Here is a 12,180-nt window from a genome sequence, read left to right as displayed (position 1 = left end):
GTCTTTTATAGGCTCACAAAAGAAAACAAAAAGGAAATATTCATGAAACTCAGTCTTCCCTCTTACCACATTTTCTTGAACAAGCAAAATTCAGCAGTAAAGGAGGGAATAAAAAAATTTTCTTTTATTTGCCCTATGCATTACTGCCAAAATGAGATTACAGCAGAAGTTGTGCCTTTCCCCATTTTCAAACTCTACCACAGTGACTGAGCCACCAGTCCCCAAAACTGATGTGCTCATACAAACTTATGCACATGTGCAGAGTACTGCTGCAGTCTTCAAGGACTGCCATAATTCCATACAGGTAGGGCTGCAAAAGGAACAGGATATAGATATTTCTTGGCAGTATTATTTCTGTTTCTGTCTATGGCAAAATTAGAAAATTACAGAAATTTCTGAAACATTCCACGTGTTTTCTCTTCCTCAGAAAAATTATTCCCTACCCTCTCCCCCCCACCCCCCCAAGCTTTTTGAAGTCTAAGTCAGGATCTGCAAGTCATTAATGAGTATTCTACATCTCTGCTCTCTTGTTAAAATAGCAACTACTATGATCAAATGTCAAATTTTGTAAGGAAAAAAAGGCACAGAGCTGGAAGAGGATCCAAAGACGGCTTAATTCAAGCCCACTCATGGTAGCATGGTAAGACTAGCTTAAGAGTTCAGGCAGGTTTTTCCTTTTCTTTATATTTGTATTAAAATCTTCTGAGGAAAGGTGTTCTGCAACTTCCCTACAAGCCCTGTGGGATTAGGCTAGTGATTAGCCACTCTTGAAGTTGTGTTTTTTCCCCTTTGCATTTCACCCAAACAGGAATATTTTGCAAGTGAAAGAGCTGTTCACACTCCTAAGACATCGAGAGCAATAGATCACCACCTTCTCACAACAATCTCCTGCCTATGCAAAGATTTATGTGCCCCATCTCTTTGCTAGACTAAACAAATCCAGTCCTCTCAATCTTTCCTCATAGGTCATGTTTTCTAAATCTGTCGTCATTCCTCTTATTCTCCTCCAGCTCCTTTCATAAAACAGGGTGCATTTTTCTTGCTGAGTTTCACCATCACTAAGGCCAATAAAATGGTTATTTCCTGCATCTTGCACACAACAGCCCTGCTAATGCAATCCCGGACCAGAGTTGGCTTTTGGCAATGGCATTAGGTTGTTGACTCACACTCATTTGGGTGCCCCTAACGACAAGCTCCTCTCCTGTGGCACCACTGCCTTTCACGTGTTCTTTCCTGCTTCCACCTGAGCAGCCAACTCTTTTTTCCTCTGCTAGAGCTACATGCTCACTACAACATCCTCCTGAGAAAGGGAAAGAAAAAGTCCAAAATCCACTTTGGGTACAATGTCTGAAACTGGAGTGTGCATTCGGTCCCCAAACAAAGACGTGATTGAGGAAGCCTCGCAAAAAGGACAGGAGAGTGAGAAAACAGGAGCAGCAGCTGAGGACCAAGCGAAGCAGAAGTAGTTTGAGAAAGCTCAGCTTTTAAAATAGTGTCTCACTGAAGCACATCAAAAGTGCCTGTAAAACGTCCCAATTTTCCTTCTTCCTCCACAATGAGAATTAATAGTTTGACTCAGAAAATTGCAGGCAAAGTTGTCTTCTCCCTGCAGACTGCCAGAAAGCCAAGCCCTCTTCCAGGGTTTGTGGAGAGAGGAGCTGGAAACCACCTCCAGCCCTGCCTTGCAGATCTGCATGTAAGAGCTACGAGCCCTTTTGCAGCTTCTGGGCTGGAATAAGAGCTTAGTTTCTCCACATTTCCCAACTGGGAAGATTATCTCCACAATAACAATGACACATATAAAAGCCTTATGGAAAAAATAACAGTTATTGCTTAACACTGTCCCTTCCCTTTACCCACTAGCCTGTCAGACTGCACGAGCCCAGCCCCTGCATCCCTTCCACCCTGAGCTCCAGACTTTCCCTGTTGGAGGAAAGACAAACATGCTGCTGAAAATCACTAGGATTTTCTAAGGGAAGTCTCTCGCCTCAAGAATATCTGGTCAGCAAACAGAACTTAACACCAGGTTTTTCAGCTTTCTAGTATAGCCCTAATGAAGGGCTTTGCCTCCTACAGAAGAAATCACATCATCTGCACATCCTAACCTCTCGTTTGTGCTCACTGAGCTATGTGATGCTCTCCTCTCAACCAGCTCTGAACCCCTCACAGGTTCTGTGAAACGGGTGTTATCTCTGCATCCATATAAGCCCTTTCAATTAATAAAACTAAACTATTTTTACCATCTATTGGCCTTTTTATAAAGGCTGCTAAGACTGGCCACAACGAATTTCCATCCACAGAAAAGGATTTCCTGTTTGACAGGAGTCATATCACACTATCCAGAAACAAACTGTAAATACCTGAGTTTTTTATTTCACCATCTGCAGCAGGCAGGTACCCTCAGCTAAATCAGCACGGTAAGTATGACGATGAATCCCTTTTCAAATTTCAGTTTTCACGCAGCCTCTACTTCTTGCAATTAAAAAAAATAAATATCCTGCTAGTCAATGGAAATCGAAACTGCCTTTTCATTTCGAAGGTCCATTTGTTGAGGGCATTTTTTGTTGCCTTTTTTTTTTTCTGTTGTTGTGGTTCTTTTTTTTTTTTTTTTTTTTGAAGCAGTTGACAACTGCCCAGCAACAGCAGCCTATGTTTGCAGGCACTATTTTAGGCTACATCACATGTCAATTACATAACCTTGTTTTACTGCTCTTGAACTGGTTCGAACAACCTGGGAAACAGATTAGGGCAGTCCCTCCCAGCAGACCATCCATCCACATGGAACACCAGGACCTGTGCCCCCACCACAGCTCCAGAGGCTGCAGCACAGTCCAGTCCCTCTCTCCATAACTAGTTACTTATTGCTAGACCCACCTGAGCCATTTGATCATTAACTTCCCCAGCTCTGTTTAAACCAGTCCAGTCTGACCACAGTAAACTAGTACACTTGATTCCTCATGCTGAGATTTCTGGGTAATGCAGAATAAGCTTATAAATGCCATGGTTGTGGTACAAGAACTTAGATATGATTATTGCCTCTTCATTTTATACAGTGAATGCTTAGGGGTTGTATTGTAGATATCAAATCTCAGGGTTTCTCAAAATTCAGCCTGACTTTAGGGTCTGTCTCCCTTATTACTATCATTCCCAGACATGTTTTTTGGCTGCAAGGTTTGTAGCTGACAATCACTCAAGATGACAATATTAATCTAATATTACTGGTATTACAGTGTGCTTATAGCATAGATATAGTCTAATTCCTTCCCTGAAACAAGAAGTAAGAGCTTTCCCTCCTATATAACAAATTAGAGGCTTAATTAAAATTTGTTTTGACTTTGGCAAAATATTCACATCTGGGATATTTCCTGCTTGCTTCTCATTCTAAATTACCTTCTGCTACTTCTAGATCCCAAGATATCTTTCAGTCTCTTTAACCTTTTATATTACTGGATTCATTTATCTACCATTTTCATGATATTTTTATAAGTCTCCTTACTTTCTACTCCCTCCTCCTTTTCCTTTCCTTCAAGAAAATTTATTTTCCAATCATTTTCTTTACCTGCTTTCATCCTCAGACTTTTACTCCCCTCCTGTTCTGTAACTTTATCTTCAGTCTTCTCATTTACCTTCTAAATGAATTTTTTCCTCTGTTCAGCCAATAACTGGAGACTTCATAGGGCACATTTACACTGTAGTCAAAGGTAAATCTGATTTAATATACCCAAGCAAAGTTTATTAAAACTACTGAGGACAGAGGCAAATATATCGTCTCAACAGCACCATTTTCTGCAGGGTTCACAAAACTCAGCCAGGGCTTTTTTTAAAGGCATAGGCAGATCCACTGGTGCTTACAGATGAACTACCAGAGCTTCCTCCAATAGAGACAACAGATATAAAGCTGATTCCCTTTTCCTTCCTGGAAGTGGAGCTGGGAGGGCTGTGTCCCTTGATGTTTTGTATGCCAAAGTATGTCAAATTGATGTACTGTTATGCACTCCCTACACACACCTAAGAGCACAGACTCCAATGCTCTGCCAGTTTTGACATGAAGAATGTTTCCTGCTCCTTTACCTTCCCCAGAAATTTGCTTTCACACTGGGCTGAGGTTAAGAAAAACAATTGGAATGGTCTGGTGATCCTGGCAAAGGAGATAAGAAGTTATAAAAATGGTTCTCACTCACTATTTTAAGCAGACTGAAAGGGCACAGATGAGAGGGATCAAGGAGAGAGAGGAAATTTGGCAACGGAGCATGGGATGTAGCCCAAAAAAGGCTACTATTTTCTGCAGGAGAAGCCATCCAGCAGGGAGAAAACCTGCTAAGGAGAGCAAGACAAGCAAGCATGGAAATATTTGTAAACACATCCTATTTGAGGTCCACCTGCACATTTTCTTATGCCATGCTTAACACTTGCTGCAGAATTCTGAAAGCCCCTCCAAGCCTATGCCTGGTTATCCAGACAGACTGAGCCATCAACACAACATACGCCCCAAACTGGTACTGAAACCAGCCCCAGGGCTCCCACTGGCATCTCCACCAAAGGCAGAGCTCCTTCCGAGGACCCACATCAACAACCAGCCAGAGCATCCTGAAATTCAGAGGAATTTTAGCAAGATTTTGGTTTGGCTTGCTGCAAGTCTGAACACAGTCACACAATGGACAACATGATAATCCCATTTTCCTGTGGTCAAAGAAACACTGAGTAATGCTAGACAGCACAGAAAAGGAACAGGAGAAGTATGTGATCTTTGCAAAGCATTTCTGATTCAGTGAAATTGCACAGCACTAGAAATCTGTTTAGGAGGAAAACCAAGAAAAAAAATATCTACAGATACTAAAATAATCCTATTATCAAGCTAAATCATTTTCTTTCTGTTTTGAAACTAGTTTTCAGTTCAATTGCTTTTGATTTTAGATTATAATGGATACAGTGAGACAGAGTGAGAACCGGAGTTTAGAGGATGTTGTTTTGACAAAAATCACACATCTAATACTTTACAGCATTTCTCTTGCAGCGAGTTTCCAAATTTTCAGTTTGGTTTAAATTTTAACTGAATATTTTTTTAAGTCTCTAGATGCTGTTATCTGCAGAGCAGTACATGTGATAGATTTACAAGAGATCATGTTGCATGCATGATGTCTACTCCTGCTTTCCCATGCAAAAAAATCTGATAAGGCATTCTTGACATACTACAAATTTCAATGCACTTTAGTGGAAAATTTCAACGTACAACAAATGGTCTAAAAGGTCTGGAAAGACTTTTTAAATAAGCATCATGCAAAAAAATCTTATATGGCAACTGAAATGCCCTTCCATTTTTGCTGATAAAAAGTGAACAACCAATCTGCTACATTCCCATACGTGATGTTATATCCTACTCTGCAAACAGCTCAGTCTTACAACTGGATTTCAGGAGCCACACGGTGGAAAATAACATTGTGTGAAATATCAGAGTGATTTAAGGGAACTTTTGAGAGGAATTCTGGAATATAGAGTGCTAACTGGTCATGTAGGGATTTTTAAATGACTCCATGGCTCCCTGAACGATACATTCCAACATGGTGAAGGTTCCATGTCTCCATCCAGACCTCAGCCCCCTATGCCGTGACTATATTCTGGAGGCAGTTGTTGCTGCCAGGGCATTAGAGGAGTTTTTACCATGATCCTTCAGGGAATACTATACTGAAAATATTCAGCCCTATAAAAATATTTGTATTTGTAAGTGGACAAGGGGCTGAAGCCTGTTGCACTCTAGTCATCCTTTCTAACTGCACTGCCTGCCCCACCATCCTGCTAATAAATTCCTGGCTCAAACAGCCTTTGCAGCAATCACATGGAACAGCCAAACAGAGAGAACCTCTCATAGGAAAGACAGAAAAATCAAGATGTACAGCATTAACTCTGTATTTTGCAACTCTGTTTTATAATTTGCAATTCGGAGCCCACTCCTTCGATTGCTATTTAGTAAGATATTACTAGAAAAATAGGCAGTTTGTTTCACAAAGCAAAACTTTCCCCAACTCCTGATCTCAGTGAAAATGTTCTGTTAATTTTTTTTTTTCTCCAAGTAGCTACCCTTTGGTTTTTGCAAACATTTTGAAGTTCAAGTCTGCTATGTTCTTGCGTTTAGCATGCTCAGCAGATCATAAATTTTATTCTGTGTGAATGACACATTATCTTCAAAGCATATTTTTCTCTTGCATTTTTCATGTACAGTTTACTACAGCTCAGACTGCAAATATGCTAAATTTATAATAATGAATATTATTATGTATAATAGCCACAATCTCAAATATTGCCAGCACATACTTTGACAAATATTTTCCTCTGGAACCCTGGTCAGTAATAATTTTCTTTTAAAGGCTGCAAGCAATACCAACACAACAGAACCTTTTAGTAGAATCTCTGGAGATCCCAAATGTTGACCAAAGTAATATCACATGCTCACTGAAGTGAACTTAAAAGTTCTTTGCATTTGTTTGCTGACTTTTTAGGGAGTCTGTTTTACCCTCTGAAACACGTACTTGTCTGTCTATTTACTTCCTTCTTTTTCTCTCTCCATTGATTTATTTTTATCAGGAACCTCAGCAATCTCTTATCCAGATAAATCTGAAGAAGTACTCAGAAGAAAGAGGACTAGGGGATAGTAGAAGATTTGACAATTTCACAGTATGTTTACTGTTAAAATACTACAGCAACCTAAACCAAAAAGTCAAATTAAGTAGCAGAAAGGGTATTGCACCAATTTCCATCGTTGTTTCCATTTTAATTGGATGAGCAGGTCTTTCCAAGCACCACTCCCAGAAGCAGGGGCAGAATTTCCAGGCTGCAGAGCCACAGTTCTACTTCCCAAACCCCTGAACGGGACCTGAAAACAGCTACTTCACCCTTTGCTTACTCATCTATACCTCACAAGGCTGAGCAAAGTATCACAGGGCAGCAAAAACACTGATGAACCAAAGCTTTGCCTAATTATCCCAAATTTTATTGGAGATCATCTCACAAGTAACACCCCCATGGCCCCTTCAGCCAGGCCTGCTGGATCTGACACCTCTTGGCCATGGCACCAGCACCAGAATGACTCAAAGCCAGAGCAGAGTTTGCCTTTGGGTGCCAGACTCGTCTTCATTCCCACACCTTCTCGACAGGAATTGCAATTTGCTTTGCCACAGAAATACATCAAGTGTTGACCTTTCACACCGGAATCATCCAAGGTCTTGAACAACTAAAGCCACGGATGACTTGATGTGCATCTGACATTTCCAAAGCATATAAAGTTACCACTGGGAGTTAACAGCAAACAAACTAGTCATCTCTGAAAGCACACAAAACTTTTCAGACTTCACAAGCCAGAGTGACATCTTGAAAGGATCAGATCTTCCTTTCATTATAAGGGAATGGATATTTAGGTAAAACCAACTATGTCAAATTTCAGCACAAATGATTGTGGCCACTGAAAACAAAACCGAAAAAAGAGACATGGGATAACAGGAAAAAAATCATCTAGGGCATAAATACATCATCAACAAAACATAAATCCAATTATTTATTATACTTTTAAAGATCATACTGCCTAACTACTGTAACTGCTACAAAATTTGCTTTGCTTGGTGAAAACTAAAGACCAATAAACATATCATTTATATCTACAATTCACCCCTGGATTTGAGTAGCTGCTCCTCCCTGGTGTGGATTCATGGACTCACCACTTGCACTCAATACATGTAAGAAAGCAAAACAGAAAACATCTCAGTCTACTCACACTGAACTTCACAAGGGGCAGGTTTGAACACAGATTTAATTTTTTTTAAAGAGTTCTACTTCAATTTTCATAATTAAAATTCCGGTAGTAGTAAGCAGATTGAATTCATTTTAGTTTCCTGCAAGGAGCTATTTAATACAAACTCACGTGAAATGTCATTGCTTACAAGAAGTGTATCAACAGCACAAAAATACTTTGGATTAACCTTCATAAAACACAGCAATTTTCTCATTAAAGTGACAGGAATCAGGCACTGCCACAGCCCAATCTCTCCAGCACCAGCTATCAGATCTAAGGTTTGCAAGACAGGTCAGTGAAGGAAATGGATGGCTGAGGGTGGTAGTCAGCTAAAGCCACTGTATGAGCTTACCCACAGTTTCCTGTGGCTGCCAATGTATTTTTGTATTCTGTAAATGGTGTGTTTCACTCCTGGCAAAAGCAATTGTTTTATCTTCAAAGAATGACAGTGACTAAAGGCAAAAATCCACTGGTCTGAAACATGTTTTGTAAGTAAAAATGATAAAATTTGTCTTAAGAAAATGAGAATTTTAAGAAGGTCAGTAACATCAAAAAAACAATCTGCCTTCTATTTATGCCAGTTCACCATGAGCTGCAGTGTGAGCTCAGCCCAGAAAGCCAATGGAATCCTGGGGTGAACCAAAAGGAGTGTGGGCAGCAGGTCAAGGGAGGTGATTCTGCCCCTCTGCTCTGCTCTGTGAGACCCACCTGGAATGCTGCACACAGTTCTGGTGTCCTCAATGTAAGGAGGACATGGAACTGTTGGAGCAAGTCCAGAGGAGGCCACAAAATTTCTAAGAGCACTGGAGCATCTCCCCTGTGAGGACAGGCTGAGGGAGTTGGGGCTGCTCAGCCTGGAGAAGAGAAGGTTGTGTGGAGACCTCAGAGCAACTTTTCAATATGTGAAGGGCCTACAAGGAGCTGGAGAGGGACTCTGTGTTAGGAACTGCAGTGATAGGACAAGGGGAATGGGTTCAAACTGAAGAAGGGGAAGTTTAGGTTAGATGGGAGAAAAAATGTTTTTACTCTTAGGGTGGTGAGACCCTGGCCCAGGTTGCCCAGGGAGGCTGTGGCTGCCCCAGCCCTGGCAGTGTTCAAGGCCAGGCTGGATGAGCCTTGAGCAACCTGATCTAGTGAGGAGGTGTCCCTGCCCAGGGCAGGGGGTTGGGACTAGATAATCTGTAAGGTCCATTACAACCCTTAAATTCTATGATTTCCTTGTGATGTATCATACCCCAATTTATAATCACGAGAGGATAATCCAGCCCTATGCTTTTCCTTACACATCCCAAATTTGTTAGGCTCTGTTTTGCCATCTTCAGAAGTAACTTTGAAACTGCCAGGCACCAGCATTAAAAGCCTCCCTGAAAAGGTACACTCGTGTCTGAAAACACACAAAGGAAAGATCAAAATGAAAATTAAAAGCAGATGCACTTTATGTACTAAAAGGTTTTTCCACTTTGATAAGTGGATTATAATGAAGTGTGGCACCATGTTTCATACAATTTATTAATCCAGTCCCACTTTATTTACACTCTGAAACAGCATAATGATTTCAATGCTGGAGCACAGCCAAAACTCACATGCAGAAATGATTAAGAAGTTATGTGGAAAGATTGGTCGTTTTTGAGGGGTTTCCAAAGAGACAGACTGATTTTTAGCTAACCAGGCAACCAAAGTTAAAGTAGTTGTAACACAAGACAAAGTGAGGAACTGAACTCATTTTTGACAGGGACTAGATGCCTACAGAAAGATACCTGGAGCCTGACTTGCCCTGCCATTACAGCCTCTCCAAGCCTGGAGAAGCTGAGACAGAAAGAAAATTTCGCTATGCTAGTGCTGATGCAACTGGGAAAACTGTTTTTTTCACACTGCACCTATGCCCTTGTCTTGAATTTACCCATCAGCTATATAACTTGGCAAAAAATGGTAAGAGACTAAAACTCAAAATCGCTGAGTACTAGAAACATGGGAGGCACAAGTTTTAGGAGGACAAGGAGAAGTTGGAAAGTGGAGTGCATAGGTCACAGTAAAGAAAGCATATGACCAGATGATGCCCCTGCAGAGCTTCTCTGGCCTCTGAAAGAGGCACAACAGAGTCTCCACAGGCTTTCTTGGGCTGCTTGAAGGTCCACACTTTCCCCTGCAGTAGTGTTTTTGGCAAGGCAAAGCTGAAACTAGTCCAAGAGGTCAAAGCCATTTATACCTGTACAATCAAGCAGAAGCCACCACAGGATAGGGAACCAGTGATTTACTTCTATTTCACCCAAGTTTAGATGTTTACACCAAGTAAAAGGGGAAATCAGGCCATCAGTGCAAGAAACCCACTATTTCTTTGCAGAAAAATACAGTGCTGGTTGGCAGTTCCCTCCTGGGCACAGCATACTCCTCCTGCCTCTAGGAGCTTCCTTAACCCCTTGCAGTTCCAAGGTAATGGTCCCTGAAGATGTTGAGCCACCCAGAGGGTCAGGAATACTTACTTTGAAGGGTAAAGTATACAAATATGGAAACACCATTGGGAGATGCACTCATGCAGAAAATGTATTTCATTTATTCATTGATGCACAATGCCCAGTTCATTTTCTCGACTACATTTCTCATCTGCTAACTTCTCTCTCCTCCTATTCCTCACCTGAAAAAGCAGTTTATACAGTGAGCATGAAATCTAGAATCTAGTTCATTGTTATTATCAGGCAAAATTTACACAGCGAAAAGACTAATTCTGTCATGAAGAATTTCTACAGCAAATTCCTACTGAGGATAAGTGACTGCCAAATTCAGAAAGTTTATCACACTTTGAAGATGCCCTGTGAAGTTTCAGAGGGACTACTGCTTATTTTGATCTTTTCACTGGAAGCAGAAAGAAAGGATGAGGAGTCATCTGCGCAAGCATGGACAGAAAGATAATACAAAAGGGTGTAGAGAAATTGGAAGCAAAGATAGGAAACAGGCAACAAAATTAAACTTGGAAAAAAATGCTACTACACGTACCAAGGGACAAATGCAAAATAAAGAGTTAACCAGGCACAGTAACAATGCAAAATTTGGAAAGCATCACCACCAAAAGACACCTAGGAGTAAGAGGATAATCTGGATGTAAGCAGCAATGCGGCAGAGGAGAAATGAAGTGCCAATTCCACCCTGTACAAGCATCACACAACGGACCAGGCTGGCATGGCACTGCTCTCCTCATGCATTTCTTTTGCAGCCACACCTGGAATATTGTATGCAGTTCAGGCACTTCATTACTGGAAGACATAAACAAACTGGAGGAAGTCCAGAGAAGTGGAACGGAAATGATTAGAAGCCGGAGGGACTGATTTACCAAGAAAATTTAGTAGCCCTTTAACCGCCTGTAACTCCTCTGATAATTAGGGACGGGAAATGACAACAGCCTAGTTCAAGTCTCCAGTCACGTGCCTCGAGCCCTTTTGCCTTGGGCACCTAAGCATGTGCTCAGTTTCAAGTATATAGAGTACACAAAGATTTTAAACTGATGAAGAGAATAAGATTAAGGAAGGAAAAAAAATTAGGCTACATACCAATGAAATCCTCCCAGGAATTAATTATGACTAAATGAGCTGCCATAAAAGATGGAGATTGTATGGCTTGAAATTTCACATTTTACTGCTGATAATGAAAAGAGTTATTCACATCTAAAATTTATTTTCCGTGAAACAACAGGAGTGTTCAAAATAAACAGTGTTACTCACGTATACAAGGGCCACAAACAGATAAAACCAAGTTCTCCTGTCCAGGTAAAGAGAACCGACCAAGCAAACATTTTTAGCCCTGGCTGTGTAAGCCAGGTAGAACGATTCTGAAAAATGACAAATTATATCCCAGCAGGAAAGCAACTAGATCCATCTAGCTCCTCACACTCTGACATTGCTGGGAAGTGATTTTTAAGAAGGCAGCATCTTATATAACTGTGGAGCTGTCAGCAGGGCTCTACTAAAAGACACTTTAAAAGTCATGTAGAGACTGCCAGGGCTTGATCCAGAGAATGGGTGATTACCATTCACATAGGTTTTGCATGTGATCTGCAAAAAAACAACCTCAAAACAACCAACCACAAAAAAAAAAAAAAAACACAAAAAAAAGCCAAGCTCAGCTGCAGGCAGCCTGCAAACAAGTCTGCTGGGATGCAGCTTGCTATAAAACCCCCTAACAACATTCCAGGCCAATAGCCACGTTTGGGCACATAGGATTCCTGAGCCCCTTTACTGAATAGGTGAGGTCACCCAGAAAAGTTATCTTCAAGGTAACCCAGTGACCCAACCCACTTCACCTAGCTTGGGCTTAAAAACACTTCTCGATGCTTCAAATGAGCAAAGTTCTTCTCCACTCTGAAGAAAGACCTTGGACATATTCTTAAGATGATAAATGGGGGTGGGGTG

This window comes from Acanthisitta chloris, unplaced genomic scaffold, assembly GCF_000695815.1.
Source record: "Acanthisitta chloris isolate BGI_N310 unplaced genomic scaffold, ASM69581v1 scaffold17485, whole genome shotgun sequence".
Classification (NCBI taxonomy): Eukaryota; Metazoa; Chordata; class Aves; order Passeriformes; family Acanthisittidae; genus Acanthisitta; species Acanthisitta chloris.
The sequence above is the reverse complement of the archived record's forward strand: the minus strand, read 5'-3'. Positions refer to the sequence as shown.